The sequence below is a fragment of the Planococcus citri genome, chromosome 4 (assembly GCF_950023065.1).
Source record: "Planococcus citri chromosome 4, ihPlaCitr1.1, whole genome shotgun sequence".
NCBI classification, from domain to species: domain Eukaryota; kingdom Metazoa; phylum Arthropoda; class Insecta; order Hemiptera; family Pseudococcidae; genus Planococcus; species Planococcus citri.
This window is the reverse complement of record NC_088680.1, coordinates 17,346,750-17,370,225: the sequence shown is the minus strand read 5'-3', so window position 1 is coordinate 17,370,225 and position 23,476 is coordinate 17,346,750. Positions and strand designations below refer to the sequence as shown.

Here is a 23,476-nt window from a genome sequence, read left to right as displayed (position 1 = left end):
AGTTTAAGTTTTTTGCATTTTTGACCTTGTAACATTTTTGAAATTCATCAGAAACCAAAAAATTAACCTATTTGTACTTTAGCATCTGAACAAGGCTGGTGAAGTATTTTTGCGTAAAGTTTCTGCCGGTCAGTATACCTTCTTCATAAGATATGTTCGTGTCTGATTTATTGAAGCATGAAATTTTATAAATTCAGAGCACGGCTGTTCCTCACTCATGGAACTTCTTGTTCAGAAAAACCATACGCTCAGGGACTATCACCTCTATAAGGATCTTCTGAAGCTTATTCGAAGGTTAGAGACAAGTGGATTACCAAAAAAACTTGATTTGGGGGGAGAGGGAGGGGTGATGAAGTAATCATGTCTGGCCATGAACAGATCGCATATATAGGAATAAGGTACAAGTAAATTCAATCAAAACAAAAATAAACTTACGGTTGGTCGAAATTTGATTTCCATTGCCAGAAATACATGTCAGCCACTTGATAAGAAACAGTAAACCTGAAAAATTGAAAAACAGAAATTTCTTAAAATTCATGAAAAATCGACTACATTTAAGCAAACAAAAATTGGTGAAAATACAATAAAATTGGAGGCTTCAGCCTCTTGTTTCAAGCCTGAATGTATCCTTGGCTCAACCAAGTAGGTACGATTAAAATTGAATCGGTGAGAACAGAAAGGGGCTAAGTCCATTTTCGCACTTTTCAGGAATAACAAAAAACTGATTTGTTTGAAAATCAAAAATTGTTGGTAAACATGCTTAAGGTCATTGAATGAGGACCCCAAGACACAATTTTTAGCACTGTCTAGAAAAAAAAATATTCACATGCACCGGCGCTGTTGCTGCCTAAACAAATGGGACTTGGACCCTTTCTGCACTCAATCGCCAAAATGTCTCTTGAAATTGCTCGGGCACGAATGGGGCTTGATTCTACATCTAAGTACATCACTTGGACTGCTACCTCGTTTAAATTGACCTAAAACCCTTTGAGGTATAACACTTTTTGCCGAAGTTGTTAATTTTTTCGTCTTTTTCGGTACAGAGATGAACTTAACTTCCAAAAAATGGTCTTCTCAAAAATGTTAGTTATTTTTCAAGGAATCCAAAAAATTTACAAAAAAGCCATAAATGCGGATCCGCCCCTTTTCTGCACCCAAATACCACTTTCCCGGCAGTTTTGCGGAAATCTGACATCACCAGCCGATCCGCCCTACTTTGAAATCCCATATCCGTGAAAAAAAATTTTCCGAAAATGTGACTTGGTCCCCCTTTCTGTTCTCACCGATTCAATTACTAAAATTACAGAAAATCAGTAAAATCATTCGAAATGACCACATTAATTTTTTTGGCAGATAAGCAATTTCAATTTGCTATCATCAAGAGAAGTTTTTTTTTGTTTTTTGTTTGAAGTTGGTAAATTTGTCGCAAGAATTTTTACGAAATGTCAATATTTGTTTGAAATATGTAGTAAATATTTGATAATGATTCTTGAACTGGAAGTTGGAAAATCCACCTCAAAACTTCATTATGAGTTCCAAGTTGACAAATAATCTTATTAGGACTATTAGGAGAAAATCATTGGATATGATCAGGTCAGACAGAACCAATCTGATCAAAATTCTTATTTAATTAGATCTGGTGAGATATACTTAGAGAATATCTGATCTGATCTTATTAATGAAGTCTGATCATAGAATTATATTCAGATATGATCTATGTATACAATTAGGTCTCCCCTGCTGCATCTGATCAGGTCTAAACAGATCCAATCCGATCATAACTTTGGTCTCGCTCTATCTGATTAAATATACGATGAGGTCAAATGGGACCGACCCATTGAAAGTCCGGATTAACCCTTAAAGACCCAGGCTAATCCTGAGATGTTGTGTGAAAATGCTTTCAATTTCTTGAATTAGATCATCACAAGCATCACTTTAACGCACAGTTTGCCCCCCAGCCCCTTAAAGCCGTCTCGTAAAAGCCGTACCAATTTATTCAATTTTCCTTGAAAACCGAGAAAGCAAAAACCCCAATGAGGTCAATCATGGAACTGAATGATATAGTATCATTAGGTGTACTGAATGAGTGAAAGCATATCCCCAAAGAACACCCCACCCCTTTTTGGGGGGCAAATTTTCAAAAAAGTTGGGATAAAAAAATTGGACCCATGCTCCATTTTTGGATAAACATATTGATGGTAGACCCTTCACAAAATGAAATCATGAAAGGTGTGAAAATGGTGGACCAGAGCGATTTTTTGAAAATTTGATTCGCTTGTCTCGATAAAAACCCGAAAAAACAGAGCATGAATACGCAAAGTACATAATATGGGAAATATTATCAAGTAGGCTTGAAATGACAGAAACAAGAATTGAAAGGAACACAGATGCTTTTAACAGCACATAAGTTCAGATAATCTACAATCCACCCATCAAATCTGTTTATCACTCCGTGGATATTCTTTCTCGATATTTGTCACCAAATAGTTACATCCTACAAAGGTTAGCAGTACGATTGTTTTTCTGCAGAAATATCGAAATGGGTTTATCAACCACTTTGAAAAGCTTTACACAGTCAAATTGCAGCACTCCCTGGCATTTCATAATGTTCAAGCATTCATGAAGAAGTCACTATCCCTTCTCGATCATAGATAATGTAGTTCTACATCATGAAAATTGCACAAGCAGAAGTCGAGGTTTACAATCATGAGATTGTGTCCAGCTTATGACTACAGGATTCAGGGGATTTGAGATTCAGTAAAAAGCTTTCAACTGTTGCTCAACCACAACTCTGAACTTTTGAATGTTTTGAGAAATTCCTGCTGAAGTTGATATTCTTTCTCGATATTTGTCAACAAATAGTTACATCCCGCAAAAGGTTAGTGGTACGATTGTTTTTCTGCAGAAGTATCGAAATAGGCTAATCTACCACTTTGAAAAGCTTTACACTGTCAAATTGCAGCTGTCTCTGGCATTTCATAATGTTGAAGCATTCATGAAGAAGTCACTATCCCTCTTCGATCATTGATAGTGAAGTTGTAGGTACATCTTGAAAATTGCTTGAGCAGAATTCGTTATTTACAATCATAATATTTCATGATGTTGAACTACACTATCAATGATCGAGGAGGGATAGTGACTTCTTCATGAATGCTTCAACATTATGAAATGCCAGAGACAGCTGCAATTTGACTGTGTAAAGCTTTTCAAAGTGGTTGATAAACCCATTTCGATATTTCTGCAGAAAAACAATCGTACTGCTAACCTTTGTAGGATGTAACTATTTGGTGACAAATATCGAGAAAGAATATCCACGGAGTGATAAACAGATTTGATGGGTGGATTGTAGATTATCTGAACTTATGTGCTGTTAAAAGCATCTGTGTTCCTTTCAATTCTTGTTTCTGTCATTTCAAGCCTACTTGATAATATTTCCCATATTATGTACTTTGCGTATTCATGCTCTGTTTTTTCGGGTTTTTATCGAGACAAGCGAATCAAATTTTCAAAAAATCGCTCTGGTCCACCATTTTCACACCTTTCATGATTTCATTTTGTGAAGGGTCTACCATCAATATGTTTATCCAAAAATGGAGCATGGGTCCAATTTTTTTATCCCAACTTTTTTGAAAATTTGCCCCCCAAAAAGGGGTGGGGTGTTCTTTGGGGATATGCTTTCACTCATTCAGTACACCTAATGATACTATATCATTCAGTTCCATGATTGACCTCATTGGGGTTTTTGCTTTCTCGGTTTTCAAGGAAAATTGAATAAATTGGTACGGCTTTTACGAGACGGCTTTAAGGGGCTGGGGGGCAAACTGTGGGTTAAAGTGATGCTTGTGATGATCTAATTCAGGAAATTGAAAGCATTTTCACACAACATCTCAGGATTAGCCTGGGTCTTTAAGGGTTAATTCATCTTTTTGATTGCGACGGAATTATACTAAATAAAATACGGATTCGTTTTAGTATAATTAACAAAATATAAACGCGTACTCGAATCGTTCGTTATAATATCAATCAATCATTCGGCCTCGCTTCGTTCTTTATTGACAAATTGGTAGTCCCCAACGTTATTTCAAACAGGCAGGCAGCAACAAAAGACCTATGGGACGATCCGCAGCGATGTAATTATTTCTTTTTCTTCTTCATTTTTTTGAGTTTTACGTACGATCCTCTCCTTCTTTTGGTACATGGACGGTTTGATGCACCCACTTTCTAAAAAGAAACACTAGCTCAAGGGAATGTAGGTACACATAAGAAGCAAAAAAAGAAAGTAAAAGTTGTTACACTGGCCACAGCAAAAGAGCCATCATTATTATAGTCTGCTCCCGTAATCGTACCTCCATGGATTTTATTATCATCGAAAATACATACAGCCCCACACTCCCTCATTTCCCTCCCCAAGAGCGCCCCCACACGTGTCACACAATGCAGCAGAGACAACAAGTAAAGCCACACACGCGAGTATATATGTGTAGTTTTCCTGCGAACCATATTATACTTTTTTCACCCAAAAATATTTAATAATAAACGTTCGAAAAAATTGTCGATTCGCGCTTATATGGACGCTTAATTAATGAACATAACTCCGCCACCATCGTCAGCCTCCTCTCCCCGACGTCATCGTAGTCACGCAATTAAAAACATTTCGGGCGTTAGAGCTTGCGGATTTAATAACGTTATCCGAGCTCATTATTCATTAATATCTGCGGTAATTATAAAAACAGTTCCGAAATGTTTTTTAGACTTTTTTTTTCGCCTTCGCGGGGCTGCTGGCGCGTATTTAATTTTGCCTACGCGTCGAGAGAGCGGAGCTGTGTTGGGAAAGTTCCTGGGGGTTCAGAAGGCCGCGCGGAGGACGTACGAGGGTGGAAACAAAGCGCGAAAAAAAATTCAAAAATACGGCTCATTGAATAGCTTTTATTGCGTCAACTAAATTACGTCGCCGGTGTTATCTTTCTATGCCACTTCATTACATTTTCATTGAATGTACCCAACGCGAACGCGACGACGACGAGGACGACGATGAGCCGAAGCGAGCAGGGCCGTCTGCGTCGTCGAAATATTTCATATTTTTGTGTTTCGTAGGAAAAATATGAAACCGAGCGCGAGGTGTGCTCAAAGTAGGTAAAAATTTTCATATTTGTGTTCGTTTGAAACACATAAACGACGTGCTCTGGGTGAGTCTTTCGTTTCGTGGCCAAGAAGGGCGAAGGGCGAAGAGAAGGAATGTTTTAAAATGTATGAGGATTCGTTGTTTCGACGTATATGTATGAAATTTATTTAAACTCGCTTGATTTATTAGCCTTATCGGTTCGTAGTGATTTGAATATGAAGTGATTTTATTAGGCTACGAGCGAATAATGTAAGACTGATTATCGTACGATATGGCCTTAGCTCCGTATAGTTGTACGACGAGGTTTTTCAGCGAGAAAAAAATCCATCTATCGAATTCGGAATTTCAGATGGCGCCGCCGCCGCCGTATTTCCGACATTAATAATTATTTGTACGCTAAAGTCCCGCCGCGATCGTGCATTTCTATTTTGAGACGCGAGTACAAAGTAAACAATCGCGAATATAGAAAGAGAAAGCACTTTCTTATCGGCAACGCGCTGGAAAAACATATCTACCCGAGTTTTTATATTAATTTCGTACTATTTATTTATTCTTTACGGCATATCGGAGCAATTTTTGCGAAATACAACTCCCCCTCCCCCTTCCAGTCCGTAGTATTCGCGTTTTCTGCAAACGTCATAAATTAGAATTGGAAATTGCGGAGTTTTTCTCTTTGAAAATAAACAAAAATACCTGGCTGACGTGAGAAACGAATGACAAGCCGACAAAAAATATCGAAAGAGTTTTCTTTTTTATTCCAGTATACACTTTTTTCTTCTTTTCTTTTCGATTTCTTTTTTTTTTTTGGAAGAGAAAAAAGGAAAAAAATTGACGAGTGCTTAACAAAAGTAAATATTATTACAATTTCAAAGTATATAACGTCGCGTCGAGAGATATTGAGAAACTTTTAACAGAGTTTACTATTATACGACATTTTAACTTCTCGAAGAAAACCGCGCGCTTCTGTTTACCTAACGTGCGTCTCCCATCGGCGTGTTCTGCGCCAGGAGCCGTCGTCGTCGTCGCCTCGTCGTCACCGCAGTTTCTTTCATAAGATTGAAAAACTTTATTACGGAAGTTTGTAATTAAGTTTTCACAAGACCTAGTTCACCTGTAAACGTTTACAATTATGGCGAATAAAAATAAGCAGTTCTTGCGCGGCGTACGTATAGGAAATGAACGAATCGTGTGGCATGTTTGTTTGATTTGGAGAATTCGTGTGTTTGTTCGTCGAACGCGGATGTAGGTAGAGGTTGGAGTGTCTGATGAGGTTTGCTGGGTGGGAAAGGTCGAAGAGAAAAGCTACGAGTATGTGTGATATGAAATGAGTTTAAGTTAGATAAGGGGATCCAAAATTTTGAAAAAATTAGATCCGGATGTGATGGCTTAGATTTTATCATTTTTGAGGATTTGAGGTTTTGTTTGGATCTGAAATGCTTTTTTTTCTTAGTACAAAAAAACTTTCTAAAGTTGTAAAAAATTTCGGGTCCAAGCGAAAATATATCAGAAAAGTATGTAACTATAGTCTCAGCCTTTAAAGGTCATTGACCAGTGAAGTCACTGAACTATCTCATGGTCGTCTGTCTACCTGTCTATCCACTCAAGGTCATTGACCCGTCTGCCTGGACTACCTTTCTAGCTTCGCAAGGTTCGTTTGTCTGGCCTCTTTAAGGTCATTAACTAGTAATGTTCTGGAGTCGCAAGGTCACTGACCTACATGTATAGCTTTTCAAGGTCGTATGTCTGAGTTGGCCCGTCTGACTGACCTCGTAAGGTCACTGACCCGTCTCTCTGGCACTTCTTAGTCGTCTGTCTGCCTTTCTGGCCTCTCGAGGTTGTCTGAGTGTCTGTCTAACTGTCCAATGATGCCTGCCTGCTTGCCTGGCTCGTTTCTTGAGGTCATTGATCCGTTTGTCTGGCCTCTAAAAGACCTCTGTATTCCATGTCTGGCCTCCTAAGGTCATTGACCCGTCCGTATGACTTTCCAAGGTCGTCTGTCTGTCAGTGTGGTTTCTCAAGGTCATCGACATGTCTTCCTGAGTGCTCAAGGTCGTCCGTATTCGTGTCTGACTACTCAAGGTCATTGACCTGTCTGCCTGTCTGGCCTCTGGAGGTCACTGACCCATCTGTCTTAGTCTCTCAATAACCCCCCCCCCCCCATTAAAATTTCAGCTGCCAAATTTTATGGCATTTGAAATCAAAAAATCAAAATTTTCATTTTTCTGTGTTGCCTGTTGTTGACCGACCCCTCCCTTCCCCCTCCCCCAGAGATGGTGGCCTGGCCCGAATCCGATCCTGATCCCTGACCCCGAAAGATCCCGATCATTTCCAATGAACCTAAACCAGAACAAAACCACATCCCTTGAAGCTGAACCTCAAAACTCTGATCCCGATCCCTATAATCCTGATCGTAATTCGGGATCTTTCAGGTTCAAGGTCAGAATTTCTGGAAACGAATTGGTTGATAAAAATACTGAAACTAGAACAATTTCAAGAACTTTTTTTTAGGGGGAAGGAGAGGGGTCCTTTTTATTTTTTTTTCAAAAATAGTTTTAAAAAAAACAGAAGAAAGAAAACTGCGTTTAAAAAATATAATTTGAGGTGTTCCCAAGACATTCTCATCTACGAGGAATAATTGGAACCACTAAATGCATTTTTTCGAATTGTTTCGGCTTTTCAAGGTGGAAGGGTAGGTAGTTATGAATCCGAAATACGATTTAGAAAATTGAAAGTATCGGGAAGCTGCGGAATGGAACTCAGATCTCTAAAAGTTGAAGGTTTGAAATTTTTGGCTTGTTCATTCGAGCCCATACAGGGTGTCCACTCATTTCTGGAAATGCTTTTCCCTGACTTTTCCAGGTTTTCCAGACCAATTTTTCCATTTTTCCAGACCATATTTTGTTATTTTCTATGCTTACCCCACACTTCAATTAAAGATGATTGGAGGGGGGGGGGTATAATTTCATTTCATAACCTTTTCTTCGAACTGGATACATCTTTGGATGTAAAAAACAGCTAAACATTGATTATCAACTTTTTAAATTAAAAATAAATAAATAAATAAAACATGCATCAATTTTGGCCAATTGATACAATATTCATATGACTTATGAAAAATTTTCTTCTGTTTTTCGGATTTTTGGAGGCCTGAAAATGTGAAATTTGTTCTTTTTAAAATGAGAAACAAATTGGCCCGAGCGAATAAGCGAGGGCTGGAACTTTTGAAAATTTTCATTTCAAGATGCCTGAAAACGAGATTTTTTTTAATGCAAAGAGTTTATTTTTTGGTTTCTCAAATTTTAATATTGGAATGATGTTTTTCTGAAAGAAGTTACTTTTGAAAAAGAAAAGAGAACAGGCTCCAGCGAAAGCTTCTGAAAATTTTGCATTTTGAGAGGCATAAAAACGAGGTTTTTTCATGTGAGGACAAGTAGTTTTCTTTAGCTTTTAAAATTTTATAATTTTAATGATATTTTTTCGAAGGAAGTTGATTTTGACAAAGAAAACACAACAGACCCAAGTGAGGACGAAAGCTTTTGTAAATTTGTACATATTTCGAGAGGCATAAAAACGATGTTTTTTTGTGAGTTTATTTTTAGGTTTCAAAACTTGATTTTTATTATCTAGAAATGTTCATCTTGCTGTGAAAAAAAAAAGAAAATAAGCCCGAGCGAAGCGAGGGCAAAAGCTTTTGAAAATTTGTCTTCCTAGATCGAGAAGTAAAAAATAATGTTTTTTTTTCATCACAGGTCCTTATCCAAAATTTTCAAAGGATCGTTTTTTCAAAATTCCAGGGATTATAGTAAAAATTACGAAATTCCCTGACTTTTCCAGGTTTTCCAGGCTTGTAGACACCCTGTCATTTGGCCACATCGAAATTTGAATTTTTACAATTTAAAAAAAAATAATGAAAGTACGATATTTTTTTTCTAGGACAGTACAAATTGAAATTTTGGAAGATAATACTTTCAAGGTAAAATTTAGTATTTTTTAGACTGATCTGTTCACAATTTCACGACCCTTAAAGGCAACGAAACCGTTTATGAAAAATTGTTTGTTAATTCTGAATCCATTTGTTGTGTCTCGATTTCTCAAAGACGCAGAGAAAAAAGTTGAACCTGATCCCAATCCGATCCTTCATAATCCCGAATCGGAATGGAACCTGAACCTTTATACCCTGAACCCGAATCCCGACCCTTGATCCTGATCCTTTCCTGTGATCTCGAACAAAATCGTTCGGGACCGCCATCCCTACCCCCCTCTCGCCTAAATGAGACCTCCATTCAAAAATCATTCATATTCAGGAATTGATCAATCGACTCAGCATGCTGAAATTAGCGTATAGTATAATGTAAATTTTGGATTTCTAGCAAATTTCGTGGGATAAAATTTTGTGGAAATTTCAATTTTCCAAAAATCTAATGGAGGCTCCAGAACCGCAACAAACGGTTCGAAACTGTTTTCAAACAATGCAGGAGGTTTATAACTTGAAAAAAAAAATATCCATAACAAATTTTAGCCTTCTAAGTCAATCCAGTAAAATTTTGGTTTTTTTCTCATTTTATGTAGATAAAAATTTGATTTCCAAAAATTCCCCAAAAATGCATTTCTGCTCTGAAATTTTGACTGGTGACGTATTTTGCGCATGCTTTTTCAATTTTGCTTTCTCCGGTTCAAAAATTTGTCTGCCAATTGGTTGAATTTTCTTCCTGGCGCAGAACCCGCTGCCTTCTCTAATAGGCAATTCTCATCACAGTTCACTAGTAACTCATCGACTAGTGATTTTTTTACGAGTGTCCAAGTTTTTAAAAATGAATTTCTACCACTGACTAAAATACGAGACGCAATCACTGTCATTAGCATCGTGCTCTTAATGACCGTCCGCTCATTAAACCGAATCGATACACGTATCGTATAGGTTAATTATCCCCAAACCAAATACCGACGAACGACTGATATCACCATTACTTAATCAATCCACCCTATACCCAAACGAGACCCCGGTGTGCACTGTGCACCCAGCCAAGAAACTTCCAATATCTCACCCTCATTACAAGACTGCCGCTTATTATACTTCGCTTACTTTTATGCGAGTAAATGGAAAAAAACTGCACTTCGGGTGCATCCCTGAGCCTAAACGTTTCGTCTGGTTGAATTTTCATTAAAACGAAAAGACTACCGTCTAACGTCGTCGATGCGTTACGCTATTTCGCAGATTCCAAGGGTAGATTTGGCTCTTGCAGTGTGGGATATCTCATAATGAGCATTGAGCAGGTCTCTGCAGCTTGGTGTCTTGGTATATACTGGTAGACAGAGACTTCATTTCGTAGATATTATCTCGAATAAATCAAGCTTAACGCGATGATAGGTGAAATTAAAATAAACCTGGTAGTATATCGTGGCTGTGGCTACACGTCTGAATTGCCTCGACGAAAGTGCGATGCGAATTCGTCTTCGCTAAATTATTATACAATCGAAGGTTTCCGTTCGGTTAACAACCAACGATCTCGTAAATTTAAACCAAACTAGAGAAGCATAAGTTGAAAAGCTAATAAACTATTAACGTCGTAGAAAGAGACAGGGAAGCAGACAGAGAAAGCGCTCGTTGACGGGAAAAATGAAGCGAGAAATACACGGTTCATTTGAAATTACACGCGAGACTCGTAGTTATATAGGCATAATTTCTAACAATCTGCCATACGTATCTGTGTGTATAGTCTTTCATAGTATACGTAGAGCATGTGTACCGTTGTAATTTTCATACTCTTGTCAGATTCGTCGTTTCAATTCCTTCGTGTAGCTGTATAGTCATTTTGTTGCTGCGAATAAACGATGTTAGTATGTAAATTAGCCAATTTTTACAATAAAAATACCATCCATCGTACGCTCACTACGATGTGAATGGTAACAAGCTGATTAGACGTTTGAAAAATTGATTTTTAGTACCTATGGGTATAGTGGAATTGTTGAAAAATTGTCTACGAATCGCACAAATTGTTGAAAGTGTATTTTTTTTTTGTTATTCCAAAGCGTCACTCCCTTATTCCTGCCGTTTTTTACGCCTCATACCTTTCAAATGTGTGAGGGTTACGGATGACCTTTTTTTACGAAAGGAAATCAAAGTTGTGAAGTATTCCTTGAGAAGGTTCATTTTCACCAAAAAATATAATTTTATGTCTATGAAAATAGATTTCTGAAGAAATTGATGAAAATCTAAAATACGGTCAAATTGAAAAAACGGATTCCAAGTTCAAACACATCTTCACAAATTCGTTCCCGCAACGACCAGAATTTCCCACCGGTCTCTTATTCAAAATTTCTACTACTCGTAAGTCGACAATTCATCCCTTCTTCACAGGAACCACAAAAAATAACTAAAAGACAGATTTCATCTCCTAAACTTGTAGGTACTTTCCATTCCAAAATCTCAATCACCCCAGCAACCATTTAAAACTTTGTCGTTAAACTTCTCCCTTCTTTCCTTATCCTTTTCCCTGTTTCCTTCTTATCTCCACCATCAAACGCGATTTTCCAATAAAACGAAGCTCATTTTAGAATGCAACGCGTTACAACCATTTTCTCGGTAAAAGAGCCAAAAAAAAAACTTGTATCATAATTAAAGCAAAACCTACACCATCCCTAATTTATATACTTCGAAGGAGGCGGTGGTGTGTCGGTGTCTGTATATAGTCACGGTTCGCAACACGAGAAAACTTAATAAAACGTATCAAAGAAGAACTTCTCTTTTTTTTTAAAGATAAGGTTACCTCATACCTCATACCTCGTCGTGTGGTCGTCTTTCGTCTGCTTTCCTGGCATAACAGGGTAGAAATATCCAAGGGTTAAACTCGTGTCTGTTCACTCGATGTTCATAGTTCACCCAGCTGCATTAACTTAGGAAGGTGGTAGACTTGTGAGTTGTGCGGTATCGTGTACGTAATGAAACGAGACACTGAAAACTCGTCTGTTTAGTAGGTACTGAAAGAAAATACTCTGCCTCGCAGTTGTGTATTTATCGCTGTTTAATTTTCGTAAATGACTTAATTTTTGAGACATTTTATGCAGAGATGAAACGAGACAGAACTTGGAAATTCACTTAGTGCAGGGTAATTTCCACGTTGACGATGCTCGTACAGCAGAATAGTTTTCTACAAATGAACATCTGAGACAAGAAATACAAAATAGGTAAGAGAGGGCTGAGCGATACTGGAAATTGAAATTGATATAATAATCTAAAAACTGAAACAACTACTGATGTAATTCTTGAAGAATCGTGATAGTCCAACATATGACAATTGGAATAATTGCACCCCCGTCACCCTCAGATCCTCTGAGACAACTTTTTTCTTAAAAGATCCAAAAGAACATTTCAAAGCAAACTTGCCACAAAAAAATTGGCCCTACTAAAAAAATGACGACTATTTGGATCGACAAGTCTGCCAAAATCACAGATTTGCTTTTCAACATAGAACTCGTACGAAATTCTTTAAATTGTACAAAGCTAAAATGTCCCATTTTTTTTCAAAATGCGAAAACTGCTCAAAAATATTTTTTTTTTTTAGAATATACCAAAAATTTATCTGTTTGCTGAAATTGTCCAAGTCTCTGTTTTTGCCCAGTAATAGCCAACTAGGTATCGCTTTGAGCCAGAAATCACCAAAAATTCTCACTTTTTTGACAAGTTGAACAAAAAGTCACGCTTCTCAACCAAAAATTGACAAAAATTCTCATTTTTTGACAGAAATTGAACAGCATGTCTTATTTTTCAACAACAAATTTCACAAAATGCAAAATAGCCTCACTTTTTTGCCGATGACAAAACAGTTCCAATTGCTGCTAAAATTATCAAAGTTTTAATCTAGTGTTTAATTACTTACAAAATATGTAGTTGGATTTTAATTGAAATGTTTTGGTTCGAAAATTTTCTACACCTAAATTGAATTGAATTGTTTGCGATTTTTTGTGCAATAAAATATTTTGGTCGTGTTTTACTACTTTGCGATTTTTGGTGAATTTTTGGAAATCAAATTTAAGCCAAAAATGAGGGAAAAAATCAAAATTTTACCAAATTGACCTAGAAAGCTGAAATTTGGAATATACCCTATTTTCGACCTGCTAAATCGATTGGAAACTGTTTCAACCTTTTTTGAGCAGTTCTGGAGCCTCCAGTAGATTTTTGAAACTTGAAATTCACACAAAATTTCATTAAATGGAGTTGGAAAACCGAAATTCATTCTCCAAACTAATTTCAATTCGCTACGAAGTCGACTGTAGGTGAATTTCAAGTCGTTTTGGAGCCTCCAGAAACTGTTTTAGAATTACTGTACCCTCCAGTAGATTTCTGAAATTTGAAATTTCAACGTAATTTCATCACATGGGCACAGTAGACTATTTGTGCTCAAGTTATTAGGACAACTTCGGAATAATGTCAAAAATGGAGTTTAAATTTTCAAATACAAAAATCGATGCACAAAAATAATTAAGTACGTATGTTTCAAACTGAAATACATAGTCGGGGAGCCCACTTAAGGATAAATTGCACCTCCCTCGTCGATCCTCCGGGACAACTTTTTTCTTAAAGGGGGAGTCCTAAGGAACATTTCTAGCCCTTGTACTCAAAAAAAAAGTTGCCCTACTTACAAAATGGCGGCCATTTTGATTGACAGGTCAGTCGAAATCGCAGATTTTGCGTTCCAACATAGGACTTGCACAAAATTTTTCAAACTGTACAAAGGTAGATCGAAAGATCAAGCACAGATTTATCAACCGTCAAAATTTCAAGTGCTAAAGTGCGTTTTTCGATTTTTGGTGAATTTTCAAAAATCAAATTTAGGCCAAAAATGAGGAAAAAAATCAAAATTTTACCAAATTGACCAAGAAATCTGAAATTTGGGATACACCCTATTTTCGACATGCCAAATCGATTGGAAACTGTTTCAAACCGTTTTGAGCAGTTCTGGAGCCTCCAGCAGATTTTTGAAACTCGAAATTCCCACAACATTTCACCCAAATAGAGTTGAAAAGCTGAAATGTATTCTGCAAACTAATTTCAATACGCTACGAAGTCAACTGCAGGGGAAATTTCAAGTCGTTTTGGAGCATCCAGCGATTTTTTGAAAATTACTGGAGCCTCCAGTAAATTTTTGAAACTTTAAATTTCCTAAAAATTTCATCAAACGGAGATAGAAAGTCAAAATTCATTCTGCAAACTAATTTTAATACGCTACGAAGTCGTCTGCTGGTGGATTTCAAGTCGTTTAGGAGCCTCCAGCCACTTTTTGAGAGGTCTTATGGTGTTTTTTAGAAAATTGAAATTTCCAAGAAGTAGCTGGAAGCTTCAAAACCATTTAAAAACACCATGTAGTCGACTTTATATCGTATTGAAATTAGTTTGCAAAGTAAATTTCAGCTTGCCAACTCCATTTGGTAAAATATTGCGGGAATTTCAAATTTCAAAAATCTACTGGAAGATCGATGGGGGGGTGCAATTTATCCTTAAGTGGGCTCCCCGACTAACACTGATTTTTTTTAAAACAGCGAATAGGTAGTCAATTTATCGGTCATTAAAGTTATTAACAAGCACTAATCTCGAGCACGCGTGATTACGATTAATTGAACAGGTTTTATGACGGTTTTTGGATAATTGAAATTTCCAAAAAGTAGCTGGAAGATCTAAAACTACTTGAAACCACTTGCAGTCGACTTCAAATCGTATTTAAGTTTGAAAAATCTGCTGCAGACTCCCGTAATTTTCAAAAATTCGCTGGAAGCTCTAAAATGACTTGAACCCTTCTGAAGTCGTCTTCAGAGGGTATTAAAATTTGAGTACAGTGTAAATTTTGGCTTTCCATCTCCATTTGATGAAATTTTGTGGAAATTTAAAATTTGAAAGATCTACTGAAGGGTCCAGTAAATTCTCAAAAAGTCGCTGGAGACTCCAAAACGACTTGAAATTTATCTGCAGTCGACTTCATAGCGAATTGAAATTAGTTTGAAGAATGAATTTCGGCTTTCCAACTCTCATTTGATGAAATTTTGGGAGAATTTCAAGTTTCAAAAATCTACTGGAAGCTCCAGAACTGCTCAAAACTAGTTGAAATGGTTTCCAAACGATTTGGGAGGTTGAAAATAGGGTATATTCCAAATTTCAGCTTTCTAGGTCAATTTGGTAAAATTTTGACTTTTTCCCTCAGGTCTAAAATTTGATTTTCAAAAATTCGCCAAAAATCGAAAAAGGCACTTACGTTTAATGTAATGCACCTATGCCTTTTTAACAAATAATTCTTGCATAAGTTTTGATCACATTTTATCAGGTTTTTGGCTACAAAATGATTGGTTCCTTCGAATGAGAAAATATGCTATCAAATTATACCATGTTGATGCAGTTGCATATCGATCGGGCTGCAAGGTCGCGAGATTTAGTGACTTGGAATTTTTCCAAAGCTCATTTTGAATACCTATTTTCTCAAAATTGTCTGAGAGGCATCATTTAACAAGAGTAGGTATAGCATTTCCTTACCGAGAAGAGAATCTTCAAGATTGTAAAAAATTTTCAACCCCGTAATCCAACTGTTATCATGAGAAAATCGACACGCGATATTGCAAAGTGACGTACAATTCCTCGCTCAAGAAATTTTTTCAAGTTCATTTCACTCGTTCCCCTTTTGCCATCTGTGAGAAAACTTTATACACTATTCTTACGTTAGATCAACGGCAGAAGACTGTCGCTTTAGCTGTAGCGGTGGGAGTCGTTATGCTATACCAAGATTGTAGTATTTAATCAGACCCCCAGAAGGGAATTGTACGGATCATTTTGTGAAAAGTTATCCTTAAAAGGTTCGTGCCTGAGGGACTGCTTCGCTGCTCTCTCCTCTCGTTGCATTTTATAGTCAAACATAAAACTGAACAGAAACAGAGAAAGAACAGTATTGCTGCTGCTGGCTCAAAATGTTTTCTTATTTTCAAACTTACCCAGGCCTAGTCGCTTCCTTATTTTTACTAAGCCCCATCGGTGAAATTTCCATCTTTCTTTAATTTTACTTTACATCCATTAAAAATTAATTCATCACTTGGAAGAAAAAAAAAAGAAAAAAGCACCAGCTATAACCACTTATGCTGTAGAAATACACGTCCCACGTTATCAAATTCTGCCATGTTTATATAATGATGAAAAAAAAAAGTCAATCTTTCGTCGCATCATATTCACACCACCAATACGTGTTAGCTGTACATAATACGATAACTGTATGGATCGGATAGAAGGGTGGAAGACAGAAACCCCTTAGTGGAAAGTATTTAACGAGCTCATCAATCAGTTCAGGATGATGTGATTTTATCGACTTTAAGTGTAACGTTACACGTATATTCAGGAAAGAAGCAGCCGGCAATAAAGTCGACCCCTGGGGTAGGTGTGAGGAGATGAGCATGAAAGAGAAAGACTAGTTAAATAGTTTTGACATTTTCAAGCAAACTTTTTTAATCTCGTTAACGTTCTCGTTTTTTTCCTAACCTCCCACCAAGCTTTCGCTTCTCCCTTGTCGCTTATCATCGGTGCAAAACTTTTAAAAAAACTTTCTTTTACATTGTTTTTAAATGGCGAAGACCGAAGAAAATCGTAATTTGACGATTCAAGATTTCAATTTAGTTTAATTTCGGTGTCATTGTTGTCGTTGCTACTGGTGCTGGCAATGTTGGCAAAACATGTATATTCGTTCGAGTCGTTTAAAAGAAAAAAAAGGGCACTGAAAAAATCCCTACGAGCTGGAGAGAAAAAAAAGCGAAAGGAAATGTCGCTGTAGCTGGCAAAAGGAAAACAAAAACGTATTCCACATAAGTACAAACAATTTGTCAAATACTTTTGAAAAAAAAAACCTCAAAGCTAAGATTTAAAAAAAAGTAAGTTGCATTTCGCTAACGTTGTAAGAGTGTATTCGCAGGCTGGTATGTTTTTTCTCTAAAAAGCACCTTTATTCATTCTTAATGGAAAACAATCTCTTATTTTTCTCCCTATTTCTATTAAAGTAAATATTTTCGTGTCGGTTTTCACCGTCGTGTTGTAAATCATACGCGGAAATTACTATATCGCTAGGTACCTATGTTTCCCTTTCGTCAAAGGATACAGCCTATGGAGAATTTCAACGTCGTGAGGAGTGTTTTTTTTTTTTGAGTGAGGCGTGGGATACCGTAAGTATGGCAACGTCGAATTGTAATTATTTTAACAGCGTTCAAAAACGTATTATTGTTGTCATTCGTGATGATTTTTTATTTTTTTTTACACTCGTAGACAGCCAAATTGCACCTTAGGGTGTGATAAATTCGCTCGTGTTTGGTCGCTTTGGTCATTATTTTGTAATAAACTTAATTTTAACGCGCGTATATTTTAGCTTTTTTTCACAAATTTTTCTGCATTCGCCTGTTTGGATTTTAAGCGAGATTTTAATGCTGGGTTTTCTATGCTTTGACGTGGCGTTATACGCGAATATGATTTTGAAATAGGTGAATGAAAAACTGTCAAAAACATTTACACGTGTTTCCTGATGGCGAAGTTTTTCTTTGTGGGTTTGAACTTTAGCTACATTCAATTTAGATTTTAATTTTAATTTCATTGATCAAGTTCTCGAGTTGCGTTTTGGGATTGTCCCTTGATTTTATTCCCTTCCTCTCATAATCCGGCATACATGTGACAATAGGAATAATTGCAACACCTCCTCCGATCCTCTGGGACAACTTTTTTCTTAAAGGATATAATGTACTAACAAGGGAACCTCTTGAGGTGTCACATTCTGATTTGAACCGGACCGCGAATTTTGGAAAGAGCATAGTCTAAAACCCCCAAAACCAAATTTTCAGCTGCTCAAGTTCATTTTTCGATTTTTGGCGATTTATGCTTTTTTTTAAAAAGTACGTACTTGATCAATGAAAATGGTCAAAATAAGTCCCAAAACTAATATTAATTACACAAATCCAAATTTCACAATTTCCAGCCATTCTGGAGCCTCCAGCGAGATTTATCAATTTCTCCAGAATTTTGAATTTGCTCCAGAAGGCGTGAATATGCAGTTGGGCAGTTAAAAATCGAGTTGTGTATTATACTCGACCTGTTTAACGAGTTTATCCACATTTGAGCTGATTTTGGGAGTGACACCTCAAAAATGGTTTTTTGACCAGCTTTTTTCAAAATTAAAAAATCAAAAGATAACCGTTTGTTAGGAAATTTTTGAAATTTGCGCGAATCGCCGTATTTTGTCCGTAACTAACCCCCTCAAATCAAAATTTCACCATTCCCAGCCATTCTGGAGCCTCCAGCTCGATTTTTCAATTTCTTCAAAATTTTGAATTTGCTCCAGAAGGCGTGAATACGAAGTTAGGCAGCTAAAAATCGAGTTGTACATTACACTCGACCTGTTTAAAGAGTTTATCCACATTTGAGCCGATTTTTAGAGTGACACCTCAAGAGTGGTTTTTTAAGGTGTCACTCTCGCTCCAAAATGGCTAGAAATGGTAGAATTTGCGCTCCCGGGGGTTAGTTCTTGAAAACATATAGCGATTCGTGTAAATTTCAAAAATTTCCTCACAAACCGTTATCTTTTGATTTTTTGGGTTTTTGAATTTTGAAAAAAGCTGGTCAAAATCCACTTTTGAAGTGTCACTCTCAAAATCGGCTCAAATGTGGATAAACTCGTTAAACAGGTCGAGTGTAATATACAACTCGATTTTTAGCTGCCCAACTTCATATTCACGCCTTCTGGAGCAAATTCAAAATTCTGGAGAAATTGAAAAATCGCGCTGGAGGCTCCAGAATAGCTGGGAATGGTGAAATTTGGATTTGGGTAGTTAATATTAGTTTTGTGACTTATTTTGACCATTTTCATTGATCAAGTACGTACTTTTTTAAAAAAAGCATAAATCGCCAAAAAGAGTCAATTTTGAATTTTCAAAAATTCGCCAAAAATCGAAAAATGAACTTGGGCAACTGAAAATTTGGTTTTGGGGGTTTTAGACTATGCTCTTTCCGAAAATCGTATTCCCGTTCAGACCGGAGTGTGACACCTCAAGAGGTTCCCATGTAAGGAACATTTTAAAGCAAACTTGCCAAAAAAAAGTTGCAACTCCTAACTAAACGGTGGCCATTTTTTTATCGCAGATTTTTCTTTCAAGCATAGGACTTGCACGATTTTTTTTGAAAAACTGGACAAAGTTAGATCGAAAGAGCATGTAAAAATTTATCACCAGCCAAAATTTCAAGTTCTAAAGTGCATTCTTCGATTTTTGGTAAATTTTTTAACATCAAATTTAGGTCAAAAATGAGAAAAAAAATTAAAATGTTATCAAATTGACCTATAGAAAGCTAAAATTTGCGATATACCCTATTTTTGACCTGTCAAATCGGTTGAAAACGATTTCAACCCGTTTTGAGCAGTTGTGGAGCCTCCAGCACATTTTTGAAACTTGGAATTCCACAAAATTTCTTCACATGAAGTTGAAAATTCAAAATTCAGGATAAACTTCAACTTGAACACGGTGTTAAGTCAACTGCTGGCGAGTTCAAAATTTAAAAAAAAAATTTAAAAAGACGTTTGTTTCAAAATTGAAAAATGTAAAAAAAAATTATGAAATTACGAAACAATACCTAAACATAACAATCCAATTTGATACCTAATCAAACTTGATTGAGACTTTCATAATTTTGGTAAGAAATAGACCTTGTTGGCAACTATTGGCAAAAAATGATACCTTTTCTGAATTTTTTGTTGAAAAAGTGAGACTATTTTGAAACTTTCTAGTATGTACCTACCCATTATATTACTTAATAAAGTAAAACTTTTTGGCAATTTTAGCTTTAAAAAAAATGACATTTTAACGAAAATTAGAGCTTTTTTGAAAAAATGTTTGAAGAAAAATTCTGACATTTAGAATTTTTTGCAAAATAAGCCACAATTTTTAGTCATTTTTGGCGGGAGACATTTGGAATTTTTCGAAACAAGTGATAATTTTCAGCAATTTTTGGCAGAAAGCTAGACTTTGAAAATTTTAACCAAAGGCTGAGTTTCGTATTGACCGAAATGCTGAAAAGACGCAATGTAATTGTAATTATGTAGTTCGAAGGCAGCTAAGTTAGATCAATATTGAATATTCATCGTTCTAATCCCAAAGTACGGTTTTCTTCGAGTTTTATATAGAAGCAAACTCCGAACAAGGTTGAATTCATACACAAAAGATATTAATTTTTGCAGAAATAATCTTTCTCAGTTACCAAGACAGTAATTCTATAGTCATATTTCATTTCTAAAATCGAGTTGGTAAAATTTAGCTGTTTTGTTCGTAGCTACCTATCTTAGATTAATACACCAACGTTGAAGAAAATACCACACATTGAAATCAAGTTAGCTTTTATATTCGTCGGGTTAATGTTAATGCAGACGAACAGCTCAACAAAATTACCGGCTTCGGATCAATGCGTAAGATAACAATGTAAACCTCTATCCATTGTACCAAAATTCATAATGGAATTATAAAGTAGGTAAGTAAGAAAAAAAGGTAAAAAATTTCAGCAACCGCAATTAAAATTATACTCGTTTTTATTCGCGTTTTTCACGAACGAAGGAAGGCAGCAGCCAAGCTACCACTCTCGTATAACTATGCATTTATAGTAATGAATTTACACAGTCGTTTATTCGTTCTTTTTTTTTTCATCTTTCAGGGTGGAAAAAAAAGCGCACCCGAAACAAGCTATAAATGTTGCGGAAGCTTGAAAAAGGTTTTAACGGGCGGCGGCGTTTGCGAGTGACCAGAATTTTAATGACGCTCGAGTGTACATGTATAGTGTTAAAAAAGCGAATAGTTTATTATTAAGGGTGAAATCTAGGTTGTAATTCTTCCATGTTTTGTCAAGGTTTAAAGCAACAAGTAAAACTTTCATTGAATTCGAAACGCTCGCTTGGTTACCCAGTAGTTGAGGCTGGAGCCGCTGCCGCCTCGCTGCCGGTGGCTGAAAATGGAATAAGGAAAATGTCGCTACAATCTTGCCACGTACTAGTGGAAGAGCTTCTTTAACAAACCAGGCACGTATTATATGTCAGATTACGACAGTTTTCCTTATCCGGTCTTCCGATCTATGGACAATTTATTTTTTTCTCCTACTTTTCTGACAACTCTTTACAATTACTTCTTCTTCTTCTTCTCTTCTATGCTCCCAAAATGAACCGCAACTGTTAGTTAAGTGTGCTTGTACACAATTCGGTAAGTCTATGGTGCATTTTTTGTTTCTTTCGTACTCGCGCGATAATGTACATAGATCGGTATCAGTGGCGGACTGGCCTATGATGTAGACTGGTGATGGTCAGGGGCCCCGAAACACCAAGGATCCCCATGTTAAAACCAAAATCATACTATTTTCACTCTACTTAAACATGACTCGGGCTTGTTTGCTTTCTTTTATTTCATAATTGAAATTTTTAATCACCCTATAATGACTTAAATTTTAAAATTGCGGAGTCAAAAAATAAGTAAACTCGTCATAAAAAAAAAAACATTATTTTTCATCTCCCAAAATACGAATTTTTGAAAGCTTTTGCCTTCCCTCCGTTTGAACTTCTATGTTTAAAAAAAAAATTGAATTTTGAAACAAGCGTTTGCACTGGATCAGGGCTCGTACTTGGTCATCGTTTCAGTAACAATGTTACTCAAGTGTTACTAAAAGTAACTTTTGGTTACTTTTTTTTACAGTTTTGGTTACAAAAGTTACTTTTAAACAAATTTCCAAAATTTTATTTTTGCATGCATCTCGTGGGGGAAAAATGCTAATAATACCTACCTATCAGGAAGTGAAGTCATCTGAAATCAACAATGGGCTATGGATCCATCATTTACAGTACTGTTTCAAAAACTGACCTAATGAAATTAACTCCGATCACCAACTATGCATTACCTCTATCAAGGGGTGTTCCAACCCAGCCCAATAATCAAACTTGCTGAGGAATCTGGAATTACTTCTCTATAAGAAAGAAGAAACTATTTAGCTTTAAAACAATATGTCACATTGCCAAAAATACTAGTCATATAAGGTAAAGTACCAGTTGTGGATAGGGGTCCCGGTTGTGGATAATCGTTCCTATGGGCTAAAAAAAAAAATTATCGCTCGTATCTTTTTCTTTAACATTTAATCATTTCCTTGCATTCATGACAACATGAAAATTCACCCATGAAGTCTATGTACAAAAGCATTGAAGTTTCAAAATGATAAAAATGCAGATTTTAAAATTTTTTAGAAGGAAAATTTCAATGATGGAGAAAAGCGAGTCAAATATGTAATTTTTCATAACTGCGGAAGTTTTTGGATAGTAATAAGATGAAATAACCACCTCTGCATATTTTTGAGAATTTTTGATTTCATTTAGTACTATTTAGAGCAGTCTTTGTCCGCAACCGGGCCAGGGGGCCCGGTTAGCGGATAATTGGAAGTTTTTAAGATTCTCTACTAAGAAATGAAATATTCTTGATTTTTTTTTTTCCTCCCAAGTATTATGTAGTTCAACAGTTACACTACACAACAAAATCAAAAAAATTTGAAAAAAGTTGAAATTTGGGCTTCTCAGAGCATGTTGAAAAAAGTATAACCACAACTGGTACTTTACCTTACTTAAATCATTTCAAAATGTTTCACTCTTATCTTCAACACAAAAATATGTCATATACAAACCATTTGGACACAGAACAAAAGAGCTGATAGTTTCATTGGGACTTGATCCACTCAACAATCTCAACATACCTCAGATTGACAGCTATTATATGTAAACAGTTAGTCCCTAGGTGGTGTAGTAGGTAGCGAGCTGCAAACCTCAGTTCACGAGGTACCTGGTTCACTTCAAACCCAGCTACAGAGGCAAGCTTGTGCATGTGATTAAAAAATATTATGTGCACTTATCAACATTACACTCCAAGTACTGGGGACCACCAGTTATTAACTGAGCTAACAGATCATGCACACCATCTGTTAGCAGAATCAAAAAGCTGAAACTGGTTTGAGCGTCTATAGAGGTCAACACTGAAGAGCTCAGGGTCTCCAAACAACCCATCTAGCTCCAAGGTGCTTGTGTACTCGTAGATATCAGTAGTAAGCAAGTGGGAAACTACTAGTGGAAGCTTGAAAATAAATTTCCATGAGATATGTAATCAATGCAATAGATGCAATACCAACATAAAGGATGGTAGCCCAAATACCCAATTTGGTATAAGGGTATGCGTTGATTTGTATGCAATACCACCTTGAGCAGTTATACAACTTGATGATGATGATGATGATACAGTAAAAATCGCTTATTGTTATTACATATTATAACGGTTAATGTTATAAAT

The 23,476-nt window shown here is 36.3% G+C and overlaps 1 long non-coding RNA gene across 1 annotated transcript in view; it reads right to left on the bottom strand.

Moving 5' to 3' along the window:
• The window catches only part of LOC135845921 (uncharacterized), an 85,532-nt gene extending 85,037 nt beyond the window's left edge, over positions 1 to 495 (bottom strand). The window contains exon 1 of the long non-coding RNA XR_010558862.1: positions 436 to 495. This is a non-coding gene — a long non-coding RNA (uncharacterized LOC135845921). The remainder of the gene's footprint in view (positions 1 to 435) is intronic.
• Between the last annotated feature and the right edge of the window lie 22,981 nt (positions 496 to 23,476).